Below are 24,735 nucleotides of genomic sequence, written 5' to 3' on the forward strand. Positions count from 1 at the left end.
GATATAGTTAATTAAGGCACTAGAACTCACGGCCTCTAGTGGTAGTTGAGCTGATTTGGAGATGTGGCAGCTTCGTCCATATCTCCAAGGTGGATGCCAATTGAGATCGTGAAGGTCGAAAGTAGAACCCACGACCTTTGGGGGTAGTCGAACCCATGACCTGTGATGTTAATTTAGGCGAAGTTAAAGCACCCGAGCCCCCGACCCAACATGGAGATATGGACGAACCTGCCATATCTCCATGTGGGATTTTAGTTGACATCGTGTAGGTCGAGAGTCGAACTCATTACCTTTGGTGATAATCAAGACAGTTATTTAAGACAGGTAATTAAGGTATAGTTAATAAGGCACTCGAACCCACGACCTTCAGTGGGTGTCGAACCCGCCACCTTTGGTATTAATTAGGGTGACGCTGATTAAGGTCCAATTAATTAGGGTATAGTTAATTTAGGCACGCGAACCTACGACTTCTGGTGGGAGAACATGAGTAATAGCAAGTAACAACGCATTCGAATGAAAATTTCAAATAATCTAAGAAATCTCCTGAGCGCTGAACCTTTCGCCTTCATCCTCTTTAGTAAGGCTAAAGTGACTAACATTTTTCACTCAGTAACCAACCAACAGGAAGAGCAAAAATGAGAGAACGTATTGCTGCTTGACACCAAATTTCACTTCCAAAGAAACTGGGCAAGGAGACTATTTCCAGCGGCATATTAAGGACCCCTTTGTATGTGAAATACTTTAATCTTCAAAACAAGCAAACGGCGCGCTAGTTAATACTGCATACCTTGAGGTACAACAAAGAGCACACGCAGGACAAGTCTTCGTCTCCTTTGTCGTCTTGCGTGTGAAATAGCAATACACATGAACTTTTAACATTGATAATCAAGAGATAATCGTATGTTGATTATTTCGAATCACAACTGCAGTATGCCTAAACTTATCGTGAATTAAAGGGTTGCACGCAACGCAAGATACGCCGACAAAGGAAAGTGAAAACTCCGCAGACATCCTCTGCTTTCTCGGCCCTTTTCCTACGACTTTTAGCGTTGCTTAGAACATTCCTAAATGTGAATGCGAACCCACTCGCGGCCCTTCCGGTACTTCCGAAATTAATTTTAGAGCGCAGCCATTAGGCACTCGTTCCTGCGGCGAGGGTTGGCGTAACCGGACGTACGAACACAATGAAGGATGAAAGAGTGAACGCGGAGCGCAGCGGGGACAAAATAGGCGAAGATAAAACATGAGGAGAAGGGTGTGGCGAAAGTGTGAGAAGAAAAGCGTAGCGCGATGACGATGACTACGAGATAGCGCCAGAGTAGCACGCGTTGTCCGGGAGGTCTGTTTGGTGCGGCTGCTGTGAAAAGCGCCCACGCGTCAGCCACACGCTGGCATTTGCGAACTCTCGTTGGAAACTTCGCACCGTCTGCAACGTGACGCACGAAACAGAACATCCGCACAAGCCATTAAATGGCGAAATAAAAGCACCTACAGATGTGTGCTCAAGTTTCGCATTAAGGAGCATCGTAGTCGTCGGTGAATTTCCGACTGCTTCGCTATGCCAAAAAATCACATCAATCCCTTAATAACAATCTATAAGCGTCTCATTGAGGACAATCCATTCTCTAAAGTATATACCGTTATTGACGAGTGTTGCCTACAGGCAACATAGCAGAAAAAATATCGCTTTCCGAGTTTTAATATTGGGTAGAAATTTTCTGGCTACGTGTTTTCGGCCAACACTGAATTACAGGCTGCAAGCGTCATTTGCTGTTTTAGAGCAACGCAGGACGAGGAAGAACAACTTAGGCGCGTGGCGCGCTTTCTTTCGTAAGCACGGCCAAAAGGGCTGATCTGTACTAAGTGTGATCATTGGTCAGGGGAAACAGGTTGATGAAAATCTCTGGCTGCAGTAGTACCACACACGTGCTGTAAAGCAAATGAAATGTACACATATGACTCAAATATGGCGAGATCTGTATGTACAATTTACAAATGATACCATAAGTGGCCTGGGATGAAGCCCATTTTCAGTTTTCTGCCTCGTATTTCCCCACTATTACTGAAATAGCTCCCGGAAAATAATTCCTATTTTCGTAGATTACGCTTACTCTAGATGCGTTTTGCACATTTAGATTAGTTTACACAAAACGTGTATTTCTTAAGTGCCGCCATTAAAGGAATATTGTGTTTTGCGGCTTTCAGATTTTCACAGCGCTCATATCTTACACTACAGGCCTAAAAAAAAAAAAGGAAAGCACACTTTGCCATTTATTTATCCACCTAACTCCTATGGTAAACTTTATTTTAAGAAGGCCGTTAAGTTACACCGTATAAGCTAATGGTGTAAAGCTTTAGAGGACTTTCTTTATTGTGTAAGGCATTACAAGTTTTACTTGCCCACCGCCAGTTGTTCGTCGAGATTTGTTACCACTGAAATCGACACATGCACAAACCACTATGCGTTTATAGGGCCGCTTTGGCTCATATAGGGCATGCGCTTATACTAAAATGAAGTTTTTATTGCTAGAACTTGCTTGTATACCAATCCAAATGGAAAATACAAGAAAAGACTGCACAACACATCAACTGCTGAGAACAATTAAGAAAGAAAATGACATATGATGAAGGCAAGTTCTACTGCTCAGTTTAATGCCGGATGGTGCACATGAGGTGTGACGTTGGCCGCGAAGGTATCTCAACGCTTTTTGAAAAAGCACAGCAACTGATCTTTTTTCGCATATTGCAGTGTAGAACGCCCATTTTCTGCCAACTTTCGCCACTGCTTTAAGTACGCGCTAAGCTAGACTAAAGTGGCGCTATGCTGGAAAGTCGTGTAAGTGGTAGACACATCGGCATTACAGAATATGTTAGAGGTTCGATTGCGCAACATTTGGACGATGACACACACAGAAGAGAAACACACACCACGGAGCGCTCTTGGAACTATCGTTTTATTCCCTCGTCAATGGAATAAATACCGGAAGATATTCGGGGGGGGGGGGGGGGGGAAGGGACGAGTGAGGAGGGTAACGACAAAAACAAGAAAATTTTCACAAACATGGCCATCCACCAATGCCAAGCCGGCTTTGTCATAGGATCATTTTTGCTGCACTTGACATCGCAAAAAAGGAACCAGGATACAAAATTCCAGATTAGCGCGTGAGGAAATCTATTTCCTTCGCACTAAGGGAGACTGATGGTTTGCTCTCGCACGTACTTCCTAAACGTGCAATCTCAGCGGCTCCGATTATTTCTCGCGTCATTTGGCTGCCGTCTTTGCTCACAATCTCGCATTTTTTAAAGAATGGCCGACATCCGCAATCTCTACAATGTATCCCAAGGTGTTCGCCGACTACTTTTGAAACGTTATAATCCATGCTCCTATAATCTTTCATTCAAACATCGTCTTTCATACGAACATCATCCTCTGCGGTGTGTGTTTCTCTTCTGTGTGTGTGATCTAAATGTTTCGCAATCGAACCTCTAATATGCTATACCAACATGCCCAGTCTTCAACCTTGGTATAGAATATGAGTTCAGAAGTTAAGCCACCCTGAGAAATTACTGGTTATTTCTTTTGATGCACAGCATTACCAAAAAAGCATGCAGCTGAAAGTGATCCTGGTGGGCTTGGCCCTCTTTGGCCTTATTGTGGCAGGTAAGTTGCCTTGCTTTTGAAGTTAAACTTTACACTTAATCTGGAGTCACACTGTCCTCGATGTGGGCCCTGAGCCTCATGAGTTTTCGTCGTACGTTCAGAATCTTGGCAGCATTGGTATATTGACACGTGTACTTCTTTATCTTTATCGGGCGACCACTTCTCACTGCCTAACAAATGTTATCGTACAGCGCAGGACACGCCTGCGTGTAAAAGAAGTTTCTGGAAAGTTATCGATGGTTCCATCCGCTGTCTTTCCCCGCAACTTGTGTAATCCGATTGCAAGTATGCGCGACGCGAATAGTGTAGAACTTTGTGGAAGACATGCGGGTCCCAGCGGTTACTCTGGAACATTCGACGACTGATGTATAAAAGCCGACGCGTTTGACCCGCTGATCGGATTTTCGACGATCGCCGAGTGTGTTTGCCGCTACCGTTGTTCTTTGAGTATAGCCTGCTTTTGAGGGCACAAGTTCGCCCAATAAAACGCCAGTTTGTATAATCACAGTTTGGCTGCCTTCTTCACCGTCACTACTACGTGACAATATAGTTAAATGTAAACGTGAGCTTGAAATGTACGTGAATTTTTCGTTACATTTGAAACACCTCTTTCTTCCCTTCTAGATATTTCTTGATTGTTTCTAATGCTGCTATGTGCATATGTTCATTGACTCACAAGCTAGTTATCGCCACAATTATCAGCGTATTCTGTGTTCGTTGCCGAACGCAGTCACCTGGCGAGAGATCTGCCGTTATCTATGCCATGGTCCAACTGAACAAATCTAGCGCACTAGTGCTTGCGATTCTATACGGCATTACTCTGCGCTCCCCTTCCTTTTGCCGCGATTGCTTTACTGTAAAAGGCCAGGTCTACGCACATGAAATGAAATACATATATTCAGGTCAGTCCCAGTAAAAGCTGAACCCAAGATATCTTTTTCGTGGCTTCATCGTTCCGGCAATTGCTACGTGAATATTCATCTTGGTATTTCTTAGTTCTTGAAGGTGTTTGTACAGTCCGTCAACTTCATTTTTTTCCCCAGAGAGCAGTGCCATGCCGGCAAGCAGCTCCAGTGATGCCGAGGCCCGGGCTGATCCCGAGACTGCTGAGCGTGCCGAGCAGGGCAGCGCCGAGGAGGCACGCATCAGCGAGGCATGCATGGCTTCACTGTGCGGGTAATAACCTGACGCAAGAGAGTGACACCTTCTAAAGATCGTCTCCCGCAAAAATAGCACGGATATTTCAAGAGAAGTATAGGCACTGCCCAGTGCTCCACACCATGCCCCAGTGCCGAATATTAGGGCTCGCGGATGGCTATTGCGCATGGCTGTTGCGCATGCTCTTGTATTTAATAAAGTTGCATTTAAATATCTAAACTTGGCCTTCACTGTTCATTAATTATTGCTGCTGAAAGCATTGCCCACTTGGTATTCCCGCTGACGCACTACCTGCGGCTAAGAAGAGAACGTCTCAGATGATCTATGCGAGCCTTGAGAAGAATTGATTTAATACAAGTGAAGCAAGCGATCTTCCACGCTAAGGTAGGAAATGAGATGAAGGACTGATAGGAGGAGAGAAATAATTCACCAACACCGGACCAACGAGGGATGCTTCCGCAATGTACCAGCTCTTCGGAAATGCAAGTTGTCTTCTGCGTCCACTTGTCGAAGCAATGCTGAAGTAGAAGAAAATAAGCCATTAAAAAGAATGGTCTGGCAGTTTTGGTTGTTGTGGTCTCAGGTGACCGCTCGACGTAGTTGGACTTGTGCTGAAGCTTTTCCTCTTCCCCCACTCCTAATCAGTTATCGCGAACGCGGAGCATACCACTGCGAATGTATTGGACTTTTCACTCGGTTTCAATAGAGAGAGACAAATATAAGAACAAGGCAGAGAGGTCATCTTAACTAAAGAAAAAAACATTTGATTCGTTTCTCTGCACTGAGCAAGGGGACACGGCAACTATAATCGCAAAATAAAAGCGGAAGAGATAAACGTCGAATAGAAACACGTGCGCAACCGGGGGCGTGCGACAAAGTAGACCAGTCAACAATGACCTAGGCTGTAGAAACCTGTTGCTGCTGGTAAGCCTAATGCATCCGTCAATCCGCTGCAGCCGTGGGTGAGGTCGTGGTTGCAAATTGGTTAGTTTCCTAACTGGTATGTAATAAAAGCGATGTAGCACAGTTACTAGCGGCCGCCTTAGTACGCAGTTAGTAATGTCACTAATAACATGCTTAGGGCTCTCCGTAGTGTTGTTCACAGGCCACGTATCTTGACCATGCCAATATAGAAGCCAAATAGCTCGCAGATGATCTTACCAAGCTTCGCCAACGAATCAGGAATGCCTAATTTTGGGAAAACGTGATTGGGTTTTGAAGGTGAAACAGCTGCTTCGTTTATAAGCATGACGTCCTCCGCATATCCTTAATGGCGTCACCCTCAAGCACCGAGATTTCCCCACCTGTACTTGCCATTGAGAACGGCACTGACAGCTGATGCCGAGCAACTATGTTCAAAAATTGTGTTAGTGCCTCATTGTGGATGATGCTGTCAAAATCAAGGCAACCGTTTGAGTGTGTCAGAACGACGCCCCTTCCTGGAACGAAATCAGGATTAATCTTCACGCTTTATCGAACCACGAACAGAAACAAAGAAAAAGTGGGGGACTGGAGCCAAGACTCGGGTCTGGCTAGAAACGAAGCCGCCCACGATGCCGCCCTAGCTCTCGCACACAGGGCGCATCATCCTTCTCACGAGTCTTCCGATCCCTACCAGCCGTCTATGCTGCATCGCGGTCACGCGCGGGACCGAATGGTCACGTTCAGAGAAATTATTCTCCACTACCGCAGAGAGTGGTTACGCAACCCTCCAGCACACAAAACACTGAATAAATATCAATCCACCACTTGGCGACTCCTTCAGACGCGAACTTTCTCGAACCCCGTGCTTTACAACAGCATTTGCCCGATTCAAACTCCCCACTCTGCAAAGTGTGCGAGGCCCACGCTGACCTCAATCACATTCTCTGGCAATGCCCCAAAGCCTCACCCACCTACACCTACCGCACTAACCCACGCATCATAACTAGGGCCGAGCAGTGGGAGACTTTGCTGCTCAGCTTGGACCCAGAGGAGCAGCTCTGGGCCGTCCGGATGGCCGAAGACGCCGCCAGAAAGCAAGGACTGGCCACCGCCTGAGGAAGGGGGCGAATGGGGTTAGTCTTCCGACCCTCGCCACCCCTGAACCCCATCAAGGACATAACAAAGTTATATCTCTCTCCGAAATGTGCAATCTGTTTATTTTATTTCCGATTTCGATTTCCTGGAAGACTTGGTCTACAGGATTAATGATTGCTTACATGTGTACATCGTTTTATGTTTTGGTCACCCCTACTTTTTGCAAGAACTTACAGCAATACCCCTACCTGCTCGATCACGATCACCACTGTTAACTACACCCTTCCTGTCATTATTTAAACACGTCGGCTTCTGTTGACGTATTTATGCACCAGCTTCTCCGTCAATGAATGTTCGAGCGTGCGCGAACAAGGTGCTTGCGCGATAACGTGCGTGCAAGGTGCACTTGCGCCTTGCGTGCATTTCGCGTGCATCCTGCGGCTGCGCTGGCGTTGGCCAATAGGCGGGTGAGTTGCAGAGGACATGAGTCGTGTGGCGAAGCACGACGCGCGCTGCGCAGCAGGGGTCTTTTTCACTGCTGCAGTCGACGACTTCTGATGCTCGCACTGTTCGCCATGGCCAGGACCAAGCAAACCGCCCGTAAGAGAAGCGGTGGAAAGGCTCCGCGTAAGCAGCTTGCTACCAATGCTGGTCGCAAGAGTGCACCTGCGAGTGGTGTGGTTAAGAAGTCGCATCGCTATAGGCCTGTGACCCTGGCCCTTCGTGAAATTCGCCGCTACCGGAAGTCGAACGAACTTCTTATTAACAAGCTGCCATTCCAGCGTTTGGTGAGGAAAATCGCTCAGGACTTCAAGAGCGACCTCCGATTCCAGAGTTCGACTGTGATGGCCCTTCAGGAGGCCAGCGAGGCCTACCTAGTCAGTTTCTTCGAGGACACCAACATACGCGCAATCCACTGCAAAGGAGTTACCATCATGCCGAAGGACATCCAGCTGACCTGGCGCATCTGTGGAGAGCGTGCATAAGTTCGGCTGCTGTCTGTGCCACAGCCTTGGTCAGGCAAGCAACGGAAAAGGGTAGGGGCCAGTGATCTATGCAAAAAATAAAACGCTGCAAGGAAAACTGTTGCCACACTGATGACAAGCACCTTTGTTGAAATGTTGGCTACAGCAACATCCCTTCTTCCAAGAATGTTGGTCGACGTAAATGTTTTTTTAACGCAGAGGTTGCTTCTTTATTGTGTTTTCTTTAGGATGGAAATTTACAAAAACTATTCGTTTCCCCTAACAGCAGCAAGTGTATTCTTTCAAGGCGTTCGGGGTCAAATTTTCACCAGGAAAGAGGGCAAGCGAAGTCATTGAAGAAAATAAGGTTTCTTCTGTGATCTAAAGAACTTGAGGACTGAAATCTTGCACCCTTTTGTATATATCCTATGCAGTGCATTCATATCGCAAAGTGCAAAGCTATGTCAGTGTGTTAGCAAGACAATTTTCTCAATGGTGACTTGCTGCTTCCGCTATGAACTGCCTTCATGACATTGACAATAAAGGATATGTACCATTGTGGACAAACGTATCCTGGAAGTGCAAGCGTCGACCAAGTTGCATCTCTGCATTTCAGACCGCTCGAAACAGTGGGTCATTATTGCACATTCCGAATGCAGATGTTAGCGCGGCTGATCGCCCTGATAGCGAACCAATAACATTCAGTAGGCGTTCGCGTGTCCTGGGCAATCTTATCCCCGATAGTTCATTCTCCAAAGAATGAATATGCTCTGTAAGACGAAATGCGGGAAGTACCTCTATGTTGATGGTTATAGTACAGATTCAGCATACAGTGTTCGGTTTGCGAGATACGAAAGTACTTGTATTTTGTATTACGGTCTCTCTTTTACAGCTGTCTGTCCTACGGAAATGACCGTTGTTTATTCACGGAAAAGCGTTCCGTGACACGTTACCAGCAGATTTGCAGTATAACCAGAAATTTTTTTTACAGTGTAGCGCGCACACTTCACGTTAAGTTGGCGAGAACAGCACATACAGTTTGACCTATGGCTCGGCGCACTGGCACCGCCAACGGTACCGGACGCAGCGAACGAACTCCGACGCGCCCGGCGTCTAACGATGCTCGCCGATGTACCGATAACGTCGGACTGTAAACACGATTTTCGAGCTGCTCGAGCCCAGGCAATCCGAAACAATGAGAAGATCCCGGAGCTGAGGGAGCGGAAGGCCGAAGCAATCCAGCACCGTTTCCTGTGGGTTACATAAACGTGACGAAGGTCAGCTGCACGCAGAACAAGCTTCGCTTACAGCCATTTTCCTGTAGAGCAAGGGGTTGTAATTTTTTGTTTAAACCTCTTTGCATATACTCGTGCCGACTTCAACACTGGGTGCGGCGACTTCGATAAGCGCACCGAGCAGCGGGAAACCGCCGTTGTCGCTGCTGCCGCCGGAAGCGCAAAGAACAGATTGTCGGTCACTGACATAAAAACAAAAACAACTTAATATTGGCATATTGTATTGCAGCTGCCCCTAATGTCAAGCTGGATTGACGCCATCTTGCAGTAGGGGAGAGAGGCGGCAAACAGTTGTAATGTTTTCATCCTACACTTGATGTCGGAGGCAAATGGGGAGGAAGATAGTGCACAATTACTTTTGTCAGCGCTGAGGTGCAGGCAGGCCTCGAAGCATACGTCAGGAGGGCCACAAGTATCCACACTCTTTGTTCGCCAGTGAACACTACCGTACGGTCCTCGCGTCCAAAAATATGGCCGACGCAAGAAATATGGCCGACGCGGTTGTCGCGCGCTTCACACCTCTGAGCCCATGAAAGCATGGTTGCAAAAAACAACCAAAATCAGATAAAGTTTAATGCTGTAATGCAGAGGTGATAGAATGCGCATTCACCAAGACTAGAGAAGCTGCAGTTGCGAGATGGTCTGCGCAAGGAGATAAATGTCATTCGAACTTCATTTTTCATTAGCTATTGCAGCGACCCTCGTTCTCGTCGGCCTGCCACGTAAAACATTTCTTTAAACGACCCGTGAACAACTTATATAGATAAAAAACCTGATTCGGTTGTACCAGTGCGAGAGACAGCGCCACTTCACGACACCGAGTTAAAAATACGTGCAAGAATATTTTTGTTATGGGGCGCACTGAGCTATGGTGTCAGCATTCTTATGGACTTAAATGCCAACGGTATGAGCACGCTGAAATGTGGGCAATTCTTTCGGTAGGTATTTTAGGGCTTTTGTAAACGGTGGGATCTACACCACGTGACTCGATCATTCGTGGTTTGTGGCACGGCACACACCATCAAATGTTTCACTCGTGGAGCGCACCATAAGCGACGCGGCCTCCTTCATCGAGTGCAGCGATACTGCGAAGCACAAGTCCGGCTGAGGACCCTGCCTACGGGCGGCGGTGCTGCGGACATAACTTTATTTAAGGAAAAAGGAAAGACACACAAACTAGAATGGTATATGCTCAGTGAAGTGTAAACAATAACATAGAAAAATACAATACAAGATGCGCCTTGTCCTCTTTGAATGGGGCTGCGACAAACAGTCACCTATTCCCTGCTTGAGTTAATCAGCTTTTACTACGTATGTACTGTCTAAAATTGTACCTTATTTAAGCTTGTTCTTTTCTGCCATCATAAAAATGACTTATGTCTGTATCGTACAGTTTGATATGTTTGCATCCATATCCCGGCTAAATATATTTCTTCCCTACTTTTTTTCTTACCAGTATTTTAAACCAATGTTGCTTATCTCTACTGCTAATCAGTTAATTCTCCCATCCGCTTTGCCGGCCCCTTTGCTGCCGCTAGTTTTTCCCATGCGTTGCCTCTCGCAGACCCTCTGTTCGCTCCAAATGGCCCGCCATGAAACAGACGCCTAACGCTTCCTTTACAAAGCGACGCAAAACTGCCGAATGTAGCTGCTGCTAACAGAGGGGACTCGCGGGTTATAATCACCAAGCGCACAACGAGGTCGAGCGGCGGCGACTTTTGTTGCTTGATTAGTTTGCATAGTAACGTTTCATTGTGAGGTTGATGCCTATAAACCATTTTCGTATTGTTTGAATGTATTTAGATTACTTACGGCTTCGTTGTGCACATTGTGTTGAAAGAGGCTCTCTTTCGTAGATAACACTGCCTCACATCGTAGTTACTGCAATTCTTGCTAAAAATGGGCTCGCACTACGACCCTCCCATGTAGTATTGTCGTTAATTAAAACGCCTGCTGAGCCTTATTAGGAAAAAGAAGTGCAGCATGTAATCGTTCTGTAGTCTGTTTCCTAAACATACATTAGTCCAAATGTAGGTATCGAACAACGCATCGTAGTAGACTAGAAAACGTTCGCTTTTGGATGTACGTTCCTCGTACGACTCCATCCGCAACAGGTACTTCTAAAAAAAAGAAATTGGAGGACGCTTAAGCTTCACTTTCAAGAGTGGAACGCGATAGTGTTATCGCACCCAGTTCGCACCGCCCATTCATTGGCTCGGCATGCTCTTGAGTCACACAAAGACATACTTTTCATATACAACATTTCTAAGTCCAGAGCGCAAAATTTTCTTATTATTTGTTCCAGCAGCACCACTTAGACGCATGACTGCTAGCCAGCAGCACGGCGCACATCGCAGGGGACGCTTTCCCACCAGACGCGCTACGATGCAGCGGTCACGTCAGAGGCGTCCCACATCGGACGTTGCACCTAGGAATCGCACTGTGAGCGGAAAGAGGAGCCGCGTCGCCTAAGCATGAGGGTTTGAGTGACGCACGCTGGAAGTTGGAAGGGGAGAGAGCGAGAACACTTATTAAACGCAGGGGTATTGGGGCATCCTCGCACCGGTCCCCGCACGGCCCCAATGCGCTCAAACGAGATGATGGGGAGAAGCGGGCGAGTGGCGCGTCACCTGTCGGGCCAGCGCCGTACATTGCGAGGAGGGGCTCTTCTGTGTTTGCCGAAAGATGGCTCTGCGTGTGCGCCAAGCGCAGAAGAAATGTAGCGGAAACATGCTTCGCTACAAGTTTAACTGAGCCTTCTGTAATTTACATGCTCATAATTACCGATATACACCGCAGTATAACTTTCTACGGCACGTTTATAAGGCAACACCGCATTCACTAGAGGCGACTTTGTCCCGCTTTCAACCATCGCACTCATGGCTGAGTTGTAGCGTCTCCATCTCACACACCAGAGCCCTGGTTCGATTCCCACCCAGTCCATCTTGCAAGTTGTTTTTATTTACGAGTTGCCTTCCGGGATCTTTCGCTCACAGCCAACGCCACCGAAACCGGCTTTTCTGCGACTCGAGCTCCTTAGCGCTATCGCATTAAAATGCGGCGCACTTGACAGAAGAAAAAGAAGGCCTCGTTTTACAATGTCTCGAGTCCGAGTGACAGCATTTTTCTGTCGAATAATTTTCTTTATTTGTTTGTTGGTTTTCCTGGCGTCAGAACACACCATAAGGATTTGCACTCCTAGCCTACGCATATGCGAGGTGGCCTCTACTTAAGGGTGCGGCGATTTTACGAAGCACATGTGTCGCTATGGTACCTAGCCGACTGCGACCGAGCGCGACCGTCAGAGAAATAAAAAAAAGATTATCACACGTTGATAATTTGGCCATTACCATTCAGCTGCAACAGAACGTGAGCGTGTGTCAATAGACTGTAGCAGCCACGAAGCATAGCGATGGCACCGACTCAAACGCATTATTTAAGTTATGCCATGCACGGCAAGCTTTCGGGTAATTCTGGAATGCAATGAAATGAAGCGAGTGTGCTCCAAGTGCGGAGCAGAAGGTCAGAAGGAGGACAGAACCCTGGGGGGTGCCCTGATTTCCAAGAGTGAAATTTGGAGAAGTCAGAGGGCCGAATGAAATCTCAGCGGTGCGACGGGCAAGGAAAGCCATGATATAACCGTGGATACGAGGACCCACGTTAATGGTGGAAAGAGCATCTAGGATGGCGGAATGAAGGACGTTATCAAATGCTTTCGTCATGTCCAGTGCCAAGACCGCACGAGTGCGCTTGGCGTGAAGAGGGTGAAGAACTTCTTCGGAGAGCTGGAGCATGACGTCATGGGTAGAAAGGGAAGGGCGAAAGCCAAACATCGAATCGGGGTAAAGGTGGTTGTCTTCTAGAAAGTTCTGCAAGCGGTCGAGAACAACGTGCTACAAGAGCTTACCGAGGCATGAGGTGAGGGAAATAGGGCGGAGATTTTGGATGTCTATTGGTTTGCCAGGTTTGAGGATGAAAGTTACCTTAGCGTGGGTCCACTCGGAAGGTAGAGTGCTTTCATGCCAATGTTTGTTAAAGAGGTCAGTAATGGCCTCGAGAGATGGCCTCCAGATTACGGAGGGCCTTGTTAGAGATTTGGTCGGCCCCCGGTGTGGAGGTGGTGCGGAGCTTATGCAGTGCGGCACGAACCTGGGGCACGAACCTGACTAATTCTGCGTCGAGCGCAGAATTAGGGTTGCCGGCGTAGGAAGGGAGAGAGGAAGGGGGGTTGGTGCAGAGATAGCGATCATGAAGAGCAAGAAGAAAGTCGGAATGAGAGAGTGGAGATGAGTGGAGGAGGCGCGTCACGTCCCTGCGGTGCGTGGCCTTGGAATGCGACGGGTCAAGGAGGACACGCAGGAGAACCCACGGTGGAAACTTCAGGAACATCCTGAAGCAAGTTAGTGGTCCACTGAGAAAGGTCTGAGATGGAGGTGGAGGCTTGTTGCCGCGACTGGCGGAAGCGATCCCAGTCCACCACCTGCACCAGACGCTTGCGGGAGGAAGATAGGGTGGGAAAGGAGAAAGAGACGTGGTGTGTTCGTCCACACCACGTCCGGGATATTTTTGCAGATGGAAAGGTCCGGATTAGTGTTGCGTTCTACGCTGGATCCAATGCGGGTGGGTTCCGAGAAATCGTTAAGGACGGTCAACTGTTCGTTCTGCAAGAAGGTCCATAGTGCCAGGCCCTTCCTGCAGTTCTTGGGGTAGCCCCAATTTACGTGATGAGCGTTGAAATCCCCAAGAATTAGGAGCGCGTTCCGGCTCGCGCGTGAGATGGCGTTGCGGAGAAGGAGGAGGAGGGGAGCTGCAGGTGTGCGGGGAGGGCTGTATACATTAAGGACAAAGAGGCTGGCATCTTGCCGCCGCCGGGGAAGGAGTTCCAAGAAGAGGTGAGTGCACTCCGGAACGTCGAGCGGATGCTCGATTGCCATGTAGGCGCGATGAACTAGCGTGGCAACGTTCGGAGGTGAAGGGGAAGCAGGGTGGAAAGCTGTGTAGTCCCGTAGTTTTACTGGGGAGAAGGTTTCTTGAAGGGCGATGATAGCGGGGAGGTCGGAGGGAGGGATGTTCTGGAGGTGGAGCTGCAGCGTGTTCCGCTTTGCGCGGAAGCCGCGGCAGTTCCACTGCCAGAAATTAAGGCGCGGGGGGTGTCTGGCCATCTTGAGGCCTGGGTGCCCCTGCTGTTGCAGGGTGTTTCGGAGATGAAGATGAGGGGAGTAGGGATGAGACATTAATGGTCATCTGGGCAAGATCGGCCTCGAGGGAACTCTGGCGGGCCTCAATTTTGGCCATGCGGTTGTTAATTTGAGCCATCCAGCTCTGCTTGTCTGTACGCAGAGCTGTAATGGCGGCCATGATGCGTCGTTCATGTGCCTCGAGGAACGAGGCCGTGTGGCGGATGACAGCCTCCATCTCCGGGGTGGCGGCAGGTTCGGTAGAGGAGCGCCTCTTATGTGGAGGGCTGCGGGAGGGGGAGGCGGCACGAGAAGAAGCGGCCGAAGAGGAGGCGGACATAGGGGCGGGAGGTGGCGGCGGTGGGGTCTGGAGAGCGATGGGTTGTGAGGTTTGGTGAGGGGATGAGGTGGGGAGGTGGGGGCGCGCGAGCAGCGCCTGCAGCTGTTCTTTCAGTAGGGCAATCTCGTTGCCCTGGGCTGCGATTAGAGCTTTGAGCTTTTCTTTTTCGGGGTCGTGTGTGGGAGGCTGCGATCGCCAGCTCACATGGGAAGCAGTCGATGGGTTGTCTTGCCCCGGTAGCGGTGGAAATGAGACGGAGCGGTGGCGGGGGCTGCGGTCCCGGCTTGATCGGGAGCTGGATCGTTGACGGGGACGCGATGAGCGGTTGTCTTTGGCGGATGGTGTTGACTGCGCTGAGTTGGATGACGTTGACTTGGGACTGGATGCGAGTGGGGAGGGACCCCCCCGTTCGAAGCGGAGCTTACACGGGCGGGACCCCGTGACATGTGTGCCGCTGCACAAGATGCATTTAGGAGTGCAGTCAGGGGGGTCCCGAGCCGCGTGCACAGCTCCGCAGCGTGGGCAGCGTCCGGACCTGGACTTGGTACATACGTCGGAGCGGTGACCATGGCTCCAACAATTGAAACAAGCTTCAGCCTTGGGGCGGAAGGAGTGACAGATGAACAGGCTGCAGTTGAACACCACGGTGCGAGGGAGTTCTTTCGTGCCGACGAAGGTGATCAGGATGGACCGGGTGCGACCCATCTGCCTTGCGTCGGCGATGGCGTAAGTGCTGCTGGGATTCATAGCCTGCAGGTCCTCGATAATCTCCTCTTGGTTTTGATTGTCCACGGCGTTGTAGATTATGCTGCGGAGGGCGTTGTCAGGTGCGGCCACATAAGCGCTGTTGGGGTCTCGGTGCTGACGCCCGTTATTGCAAATGGGTCGCAAGCCCCAAGGGTAGCGTTGGCCTGGCGGCCTGGGGCACTGGAAGCATCCGAAGGTCCCGGCGAAGCAAGAGTAGACTGGTAACAGAACAACTTGTTTATTCTAACATTGCAAAAGAGCGGCCGGTCAGGTCGACCGAAGTGGAGAGACGGGAGAGCACGTAACTTCAACAGAACAAATCGGAGCGTCTCTCGGCGTCCGGGGGCAGCTGCTCTTATACTCTCGGCGTCGCGGGCCAGAAGGAAGGTCACGGGATGAGCCCACGCGACGGCGGAGCACGGAGCCCACGCGACGGCGGAGCACGGACGAGCTGAGAGACAGGTCGAGACGAGTGTAGTGACGCATCGCCAACCCGCCGACGGACAGACCTCCTGGCTCCTCACTTGGGGAGCTCCGCTCCCCGGCTGCCGCGCTTTTACAAGCGTGGGCACACACACACACACGCACACACGAAGACACGTGGCACTGAAACACGCCTGGACGCGCTTGGCGGGGAGGCGTATCGGCGGCGCTGAACGGGCCAAAATGTCCGCCGCTTTGAACGAAGCCCCGGCGTCCGTTGCATCCGCGCCGGCTATACCGCGCGTCGTAGGCGAAACGTAACAGACCGCCCCGCCGGGGGAAGGAGATCCCGATGGTCAGGGGACTGCATCCGCTGTCCGGAGGGATGTCGCTCGATGATGCACATAACCGAAGTCGGGCGTCCGTCGGCGTTTCTTGAGCGCAGCGCACGGAGAAGGCCTCGTTCTCTCGTTTAGGTTCACACAGGACACTGCAATGTGACTTCGGGAGAGTTGACATTTTTGTTCTCGTTCCCGGCAAGCGTTAGAACTACGCCGAAAGTCAACCGCTCAGTCAGCAAGCACGGCACAACCCTCACTAAGCCCTGCCAGGCTCTTTCCCCTTTTATACTACTGCCTAGTTCCTTACAGTAGTTTAGCAGCACTCAGAACGCGTCCATAAATCGGAAAATTGCACTAGAAAGCACATCATCACTTTGAAACACTACACAAAAGCAATATGTTAAAAATCCTGCCTCAGGAAGAAAAACATCAGTAACAAACAATTTTGAGGCTGATTCCCACGTTAGGGGCTTCGACTTAAGCCATCGGCGTTACCGTTGAGACTCCCCTTTTTGTAACGCACCTCAAAGGAATATTGTTGCAAAGCGAGGCTCCAGCGCAGGAGGCGGCCATTTGTGGAAGAGATGGTCTGCAGCCATTGGAGAGGGCAGTGATCCGTCTCGAAGCATGCGAAGCGGAGATCGCAGCGAGCGACCGTACACTAGCTCAGCTGGCGAAAACCCCGTAGCCGCATGCGGCGCTGTCCTCAATGCAAACATCACCCCAGGCGGATACAGCTCCCAGTCAGTTTGTTGTGCAAACCACAATGCTCTCAACACGCGCCTCATGACGGAGTGGAGCTTCTCAACGGAATTCGACTGTGGGTGGTACACTGAGCTGTGTAACAGCTTTACCCCGCACCTTTCGAGAAAGGCTGTCGTCAAAGCGCTCGTAAACACCGTGCCCTGATCTGACTGGATTTCCGTAGGAAAACCAACTCGCGCAAATATGGACAGTAGTGCATTGACTATCGCAACTGAGCTTAGTTCTTTAAGCGGCACTGCTTCAGGGAACTTTGTCGCTGGGCAGATCACAGTCAAAATGTGTCTGTACCCCGTGGCTGTTACCGGCAGAGGTCCCACTGTATCAATAACGAGCCGTCTGAAAGGCTCCGTAATGATAGGTACCAACTTCAACGGCGCCCTCGATTTGTCCCCTGGTTTGCCCACCCGCTGACAGGTGTCGCATGTCTTCACAAAGTGGTCTGCGTCCCGAAAACACCCTGGCCAATAGTACTATTACAAGAGACGGTCCTTAGTTTTCTTAACTCCTAGGTGTCCGGACCACGAACCCCCATGCGACAAGCGCAACAGATCCTGACGGTAGCACTGAGGCACGATCAGCTGATCGAACTCCACTCCTCTGCGGTCTAGATACTTTCGGTACAGGACCCCACTTCTTTCCACAAAGCGAGCATTTTTCTTGGCGACACCTTCCTTGACAATGCAGCGTATGTTTTCTAGGCTGCCATCCTTCTTTTGCTCGGCTATCAAAGCCGCCCGGCTGACTTTTAGCAACCTATTAATTCCGTCTGACGTAGGCGCGATGAGCAAATCTGCAGAAAGCTCTTCTAACTTTCCCGTGTCGGGCATTTCCTCTCCAGTATCTGGTGCCTTTAACGCTACAGGCTCAATTTTATTCAGTTCGGGCGTGCTCTGAATATCAGCTTGCTGCGCCTCTGACCCTTTCTCATTGTTCGACAACGTCGGTCCCGCAACTACCGCCTTTGCAGCGAGCTCCCGAACCTTCGATCTGGTTAAGGCCTGAACGCTAGCCTCACCAAACAAAAGCCCCTTCTCGCGCAGGAGGTGATCGGACCTGTTCGAAAATAGGTACGGGTACTGGGGGGGCAGCATAGATGACACTGCCGCCTCCGTCTCAAGTGCTCCGAAAGGTCCTTCAATCAGCACTTTTGCTATGGGCAGACACACGCTATGAGCTTCCACTGCTTGCTTGATCCATGCGCACTCGCCCGTGAACATATCGGGTTCTACGTAAGAGGGGTGAACTACATCCATTGTAGCTGCGGAATCGCGAAGCACTCGGCACTCTTTCCCGTTCACGAGGAGGTCTCGCATGTAAGGCTCGAGAAGCTTCATGTTCTCGTCAGTGCTGCATAAAGACAAAAACACGACTTTTGTTTTTGTTTCTGGACACTGCGCCGAAAAGTGACCCGGCTTCTGGCACGTATAACAAACGCGCGCTTGCCTCGTCTCGAACCGCTTTCTGCGTTCGGCTTCGGTTGCCGCCGTCTCCTTACGTTCGGTCGGACTGCTTTCACTCGCATCCGCACTACGTGTGTCCCCCTTTGCTCTCATGGGCGTGAACTTTGGCCTCTCAAACTTGGAGCCAAATTCACCCTTTTGACCGTCCTTAGCTCCACGAGCCCGACGCGTCACAAACTCCTCGGCTAGCTCAGCGGCTCGAGCCACCGTACTAACGTCTGGCCTATCCAAGACCCAGTACCGCACGTTCTCAGGTAACCGACTATAAAACTGTTCTAGCCCGAAACACTGCAGAACTTTCTCGTGGTCACCAAACGCTTTCTCTTCTTTGAGCCACTCCTGCATGTTTGACATAAGCCTGTAGGCAAACTCTGTATATGACTCACTTTTGCCTTTCTCATTTTCCCGAAACTTCCGACGGAACGCCTCCGCTGACAGCCGGTACTTTTTTAGCAGACTCGATTTTACTCTGTCGAAATCCTCTGCCTCCTCTCTTTCCAAGCGAGCGACTACGTCGGCGGCCTCGCCGGGTAACAAAGTGAGCAAGCGCTGTGGCCACGTTTCCCGAGAGAACCCCTGCTTCTCGCACGTTCGCTCAAAGTTAACCAGGAACAAACCAATGTCCTCTCCAAGCTTAAACGGCCGCATCAGGTCAGTCATTTTGAACAATACTCGTTCTCCTGCACCGTGTGCCTGACTTCCATTACGAGCGCGTTCCAGCTCTACCTCGAGACGCTTCATTTCCAAAGCGTGTTCGCGCTCTTCTTTTTCTTTCTGTTCTTTTCGTTCACGCTCATCTTTCTCTTTCTGTTCTTTAAGTTCACGCTCCCTCTCCTCAATGGTCTCAAGGCATTCCGACAGCTCGTCATCCTCAGCTTCTAACTCAAGAATAGCCCTTAGCAGTTCTGGTTTTCTGAGTTTGTCTGAGACATCCAGACCCAACTCTCTTGCAAGCTCCAGCAATATCGGTTTGCGCAACGACTTCAAATCTATGGCTGCTCTGAATGCTGCTTTCCCTACTGCCTACTATTGTCTTGCCGCAAACTAACCCGGCAGCAACGACAACCACAATTACCAGCTCTGTTTCTGACACTAACAAAAGCCTGGCAAAACTCAGAAGAAGAAAGTCCCGCACTCACCAAACCTCGCAGCCAAGAATTCAGCGCAGTCGTTCCGCTGCAGGCAACCAGTCATCACACAGGGCTCGTTGCACTGCTCCCGGATGGTCGTTGTGCTGCTCAGCATACATTCAACCGCATCTCTTCGCTGTTGGCCTCCGTTGTCGCGATCTCACCGCTGGCAACCAGCTGTTGTGTATCCCACCGCTGCCACCAGCTGTTGGGGTCTCGGTGCTGACGCCCGTTATTGCAAATGGGTCGCAAGCCTCAAGGGTAGCGTTGGCCTGGCGGCCTGGGGCACTGGAAGCATCCGAAGGTCCCGGCGAAGCAAGAGTAGACTGGTAACAGAACAACTTGTTTATTCTAACATTGCAAAAGAGCGGCCGGTCAGGTCGACCGAAGTGGAGAGACGGGAGAGCACGTAACTTCAACAGAACAAATCGGAGCGTCTCTCGGCGTCCGGGGGCAGCTGCTCTTATACTCTCGGCGTCGCGGGCCAGAAGGAAGGTCACGGGATGAGCCCACGCGACGGCGGAGCACGGAGCCCACGCGACGGCGGAGCACGGACGAGCTGAGAGACAGGTCGAGACGAGTGTAGTGACGCATCGCCAACCCGCCGACGGACAGACCTCCTGGCTCCTCACTTGGGGAGCTCCGCTCCCCGGCTGCCGCGCTTTTACAAGCGTGGGCACACACACACACACGCACACACGAAGACACGTGGCACTGAAACACGCCTGGACGCGCTTGGCGGGGAGGCGTATCGGCGGCGCTGAACGGGCCAAAATGTCCGCCGCTTTGAACGAAGCCCCGGCGTCCGTTGCATCCGCGCCGGCTATACCGCGCGTCGTAGGCGAAACGTAACAGCGCGCAATGGGTACAGCTGGGTGGCGAGATGCAACTCAGAGGTTCGCACATACTGTCGGGTGCGTTGCTCCGAGGGTGTACTGACGGTGAAAGAGTTGTTGTACGGGTTTATGCGTACGCGGTCCTCGACACGGGCGTCGCCGTACTCGACGCTGGCGCTAGAACAGAGTGAGGCAATGAGGGCCCCATGGGTGGTTGTGCGGAGGTCGAGGCCACCTCCAGGGCGGAAGACGATCTTGTAGTCTTCCGCTGGGAGTCGAGGCAGCGGGACGTGGCGGCGTAGGCGGTGAGTCTTCAGCGATGGCGGGGGTGCCATGGCGGACTTGAGGTGGGCGTTCGTGGCTGAAACGGCTTCCTTTGGATGGGCCGCACGGTGGGCTTGGAGCATTCGGGACCAGCGAGGGTCGTCATCAAATTCTTGTTGGGAGATGAGTGTACCGTCGACTATACTTTTCATATCGGCGGCTTCGAGACGAGGGGAGCGAGTGCCGGCGCAGCGGACGCCCGTGCGACGCTAGGTGCAGCTGCGCGCTGCGGGCGAGGTGGCGTTGCGCCGAGCGTTGGGCTTAGCTCGGCGGCCCCGTGGCTGGTCAAAGATGAGGTCCTGGTGAAACGTTGGTCGGCGGGTCCGGGCAGATGAGGTGTCAGGAAGGTCCTTACACCTCCGGGTGCTCGGTAGCAGAAACTGGAGAATATACCGGGCGAGATGCCAGAACCAGGAGCAGAAATCGCGGAGCCCATGCGAGGCACGTCCGAAGAACGCCGGGCGTGGGTTGCGTCTCCTGCCGACGCCAGCGTCCCCCGATGCAAGCGGCGGTGCGTCTTGTCCGTCTACTGACGAAGAGAGCAACGAGACGCTACCTGCAACAATGGCGTCGTCTGCTACTGAAGTGCTCCTCGTCTTACGTGTTACGGACATTTCACTGTAATGATGCTGTGGCTGCATTGTTTTGCACGAAACAGACAAAATTCCGTATTGTTGATATGCGAACATCCGTATTTTTGCGTGAAAAGCTATGCTCGCTGTCTGAATGAGCGCTTGTACTCACATATTTGTATGTAACAATATTTACTGTGCGCATTATGAAGATACGTACAAAATGTGAGAGCTCGCGTTCTACCAAAAGCAACGATAATATATATATATATATATATATATATATATATATATATATATATATATATATATATATATATATATATATTGCATATTAATGTAGCTGGTACTGAGTAAATCGAATGCTGTGGCATAATAAATTAGCACGGGGCAAGCTGGGAGCCAAGAAGTCTGCTGGTTGCTTGCAAATGACCAACGTATTGTTAGCATGTTGAAGTTCTCTTGTTATTCTCATCGCTTATTTATGTAGACGAGACAGCTTTCACAACTGGAGAAGAAGCCTTGGAAGCATGAAATACTTCACGAAACCAGCTTCCATTTCTAACTTGACTGCATCACATAAATTCATGGCAGCATGAGTAGGCTTACTGGTTAACACGTAAGAGTGTTCATGATGTTTGCCATGCATTAGCCACTTCATCTGCAAGTCAACCCTATCTTGAGACTCAAGCTTATGTTGCCTTTAGGGAAATTGTGGCTGAGAGCTTGCTTTCTGAGAGCCAGATTTTGAGAATACACAATGAGCTCATGTGGTTCCCCGCTCACATGGGATCCACCATGGGAGGCCCCACAAACCTCAACGAGCTGGCCCACTCCAAGGCGCGAGGTCTCGCTTTCCGCGACCATGGAGAACTCCAACGCCGGCCCGCAGTGGTGGAGAACAGAGATCAACCGACCACATACAATGAAATTGCGCAGCACTTCTATCTCGGCAGGAAAGACTTTCCTCTTCCACACAAGAAGTTAAATAGAGCACAGGCATTGACCTCCAGATTATTGCAAACAGGCTCGTATCCCAGCCCGGCTTTATTCCACAAAATTTATCCCGACACCTATGCCGCTAGTCATTGCAGGCACTGCAATGACATCGCTAGCCTAAACCATATGCTCTGGCGTTGCCCCTCGTTACGAGGCACAGAACCAATAAATGAGTACAAGTGGCTCTCCGCTATCAAGAGCCCCGATGCCGGGGCGCAACTATGGGCTCTCCAGAGAGACAACAATACGGCGGTCGGGCATGGCCTGACTGTCCCAACGTGGGAGCGGCCCGCAGCGCGCTGAGTCGCGTACCTGAGGACCTTTATTAAAGTTTTGCATCCATCTATTCATCCATCCATCCATCAACACACAAAACGCCAGAACAAGTTGTTGAGCATTTCAGAACGAGAATCTTCGAATCGCAATTCATTTAGTGGTGTTAATATTCTGTTGCAACTTCTTGATTGTGACGTTCATATGGTGCCCAAGCAATGTGGTTACTTCTTCACTTCGCATATATTTGCTACATATTTAAAAACTGGTTTCTTGTTCAGTTGAGATTTTCAAATTTTGTATTATTTATTAGACGTTGTGTCCTGTTTTGTTTTTCTACACTTTCTTAGTTTAACATCTGAATAGTGAACACAACTTGACCGTTTGCTTCATTTCCAAGAATGCATCCCTTTCTGCAAAACAATTTACCTTGAAAACTGCTTGCACGTTACCTAAAGAATCACTTGAAGCACCGATAGCCACAATTAACATGCACGACATAATTATGAAAATAGTAATATTGTTTTTTTATCTAGAGGGTGTCCCAACAATCATGCATCATTATGTAGAGATGTAAATGGCATGTGACTAGACAGAACCAAGGTAATGTTGTTTCCCGTCGCTTGGAAATAATCCGATTATTTTTAGCGCTCTGCCTGATTACATAATTACTCTTACTTAGTTAATAAGCTTCACAAATAGATTAAACGTTTCAATAAGAAAATTGTAGAGCAACATGAAAGTCTCCCGATACAGCTTTCTGCTGCTCATTGTGTGCTGCATAACAGTATTTTTCCAAGAACGAAGCCCACGAATACACGCGCAGTGCCTTGAGCGGCCAGTCAAGTGGTAATTTTGCGTCGCATAGCTATGAATACAATTTAAAGCTGTTCTTTTAAGAAAAAAAGAGTTAGCTAAGAAAATTATCACTTTTATGCTGTCTGTGGAAACAATGTTTCTTAAATATGGCCATGGCCCTCAAGATAGATTCCAAGGCCACAGCAGTTGACTGCAGAAGCCAAGGCCACAAGCAGTTCCTCCAATGACCGTGAAAAGGTCCCCTGGGGCACAAGTCTGATTCGGCGCCACCACTTTTTTCCTGCAGTTCTTTAACCTACTTAACGAACCAGGTTGGTCAAGAAAGGCCAAGAAAAGAGAATCAGCCGTTTCAAACATAAAACTAGCTCAAGCTTAATGCAGTTGAAGTGTGAAATTCTTCCCTTATCATTTACCAAAAAACGGCAAATAAGTGGATGGTATGGTTTTCATATTGACACCTCTTTCCCACAGAGAATTACGAGTTAGAAAGCAGCTTATGAAGGTTCAAGACTGGGCGTGTTGGTAAGCATATTAGAGGTTGGATTGCGCAATATTTTGACGAGATACACAGAAGAGAAACACACATCACAGAGCGCTACTTACAACTATCGTTTTATTCCCTTATCAATGGAACAAATACAGGGAGACACTCGGGGGGGGGGGGGGGGGGGGGGGGCGGAGAGCAGGAGTGGGTAGCGACAAAAAACAAATAAACAAAACATTTTTTTAAAAACAGGGCCATCTACCAATCCCAAGCAAATTTGTCATGTGTTCATTTTTGCTGCATTCGACATCGATAAAATGGAATTGGATACAAAATTTCAGATTAGCACGTGAGGAAATTTATTTCATTTGCACTAAAGGAGACTGATGGCATGCTCACGCACATACTTCCCAAACGCGCAATCTGAGCGGCTTCGATTATCTCTCGTGTCATACGGCTGCCGTCTTTGCTCACAATCTTGCATTTCTTAAAGGATGGCCGACATACGAACCTCTACAATGTATCCCAAGTTGTCCGGTGACTGCTTTTCAAGGGTTATAATCATGGTCCTTTAATCTTTCGTTCAAACATCGTCTAGTCTGTCCAATGTTCTTTCTGCCGCACTGAAGTGGACTAGGATGTACCACTCACTCATCGCAGTCGACGAGCGTTTTTCTGTGTTGCGTTTCATAGTCCCGTTTCTGTGTGGCACCTGGGTTTATCTTTGCACACATTCTCAGGAATTTTTACGGTGTGGAACACACCACTCGGCGCGCGATCAAATGAATGTACGGCATCACCACTATTTCTTCTCGTGGTTTTGGATCGGGAGGCTCCTTCCCAGATAATTGTGCCCTGGTTCCGATTTCCTTGAGCAAACATTGTGCCACAGATAGTAATACATGGAACGGATAACCTGCCTCCGTGAGCCTGCGCGTTTGCTTCCG

At 49.8% G+C, this 24,735-nt stretch overlaps 1 long non-coding RNA gene across 1 annotated transcript; it reads left to right on the forward strand.

Moving 5' to 3' along the window:
* Positions 1–3,526: 3,526 nt before the first annotated feature.
* LOC140216457 (uncharacterized) lies at positions 3,527–5,038 on the forward strand. The gene is made up of 2 exons (XR_011893136.1): positions 3,527–3,661; positions 4,705–5,038. It is a non-coding gene; the product is annotated as an uncharacterized lncRNA (long non-coding RNA).
* The last annotated feature ends 19,697 nt before the right edge of the window (positions 5,039–24,735 follow it).

Source organism: Dermacentor andersoni, chromosome 3 (assembly GCF_023375885.2).
Source record: "Dermacentor andersoni chromosome 3, qqDerAnde1_hic_scaffold, whole genome shotgun sequence".
In the NCBI taxonomy this organism is placed as follows: Eukaryota; Metazoa; Arthropoda; class Arachnida; order Ixodida; family Ixodidae; genus Dermacentor; species Dermacentor andersoni.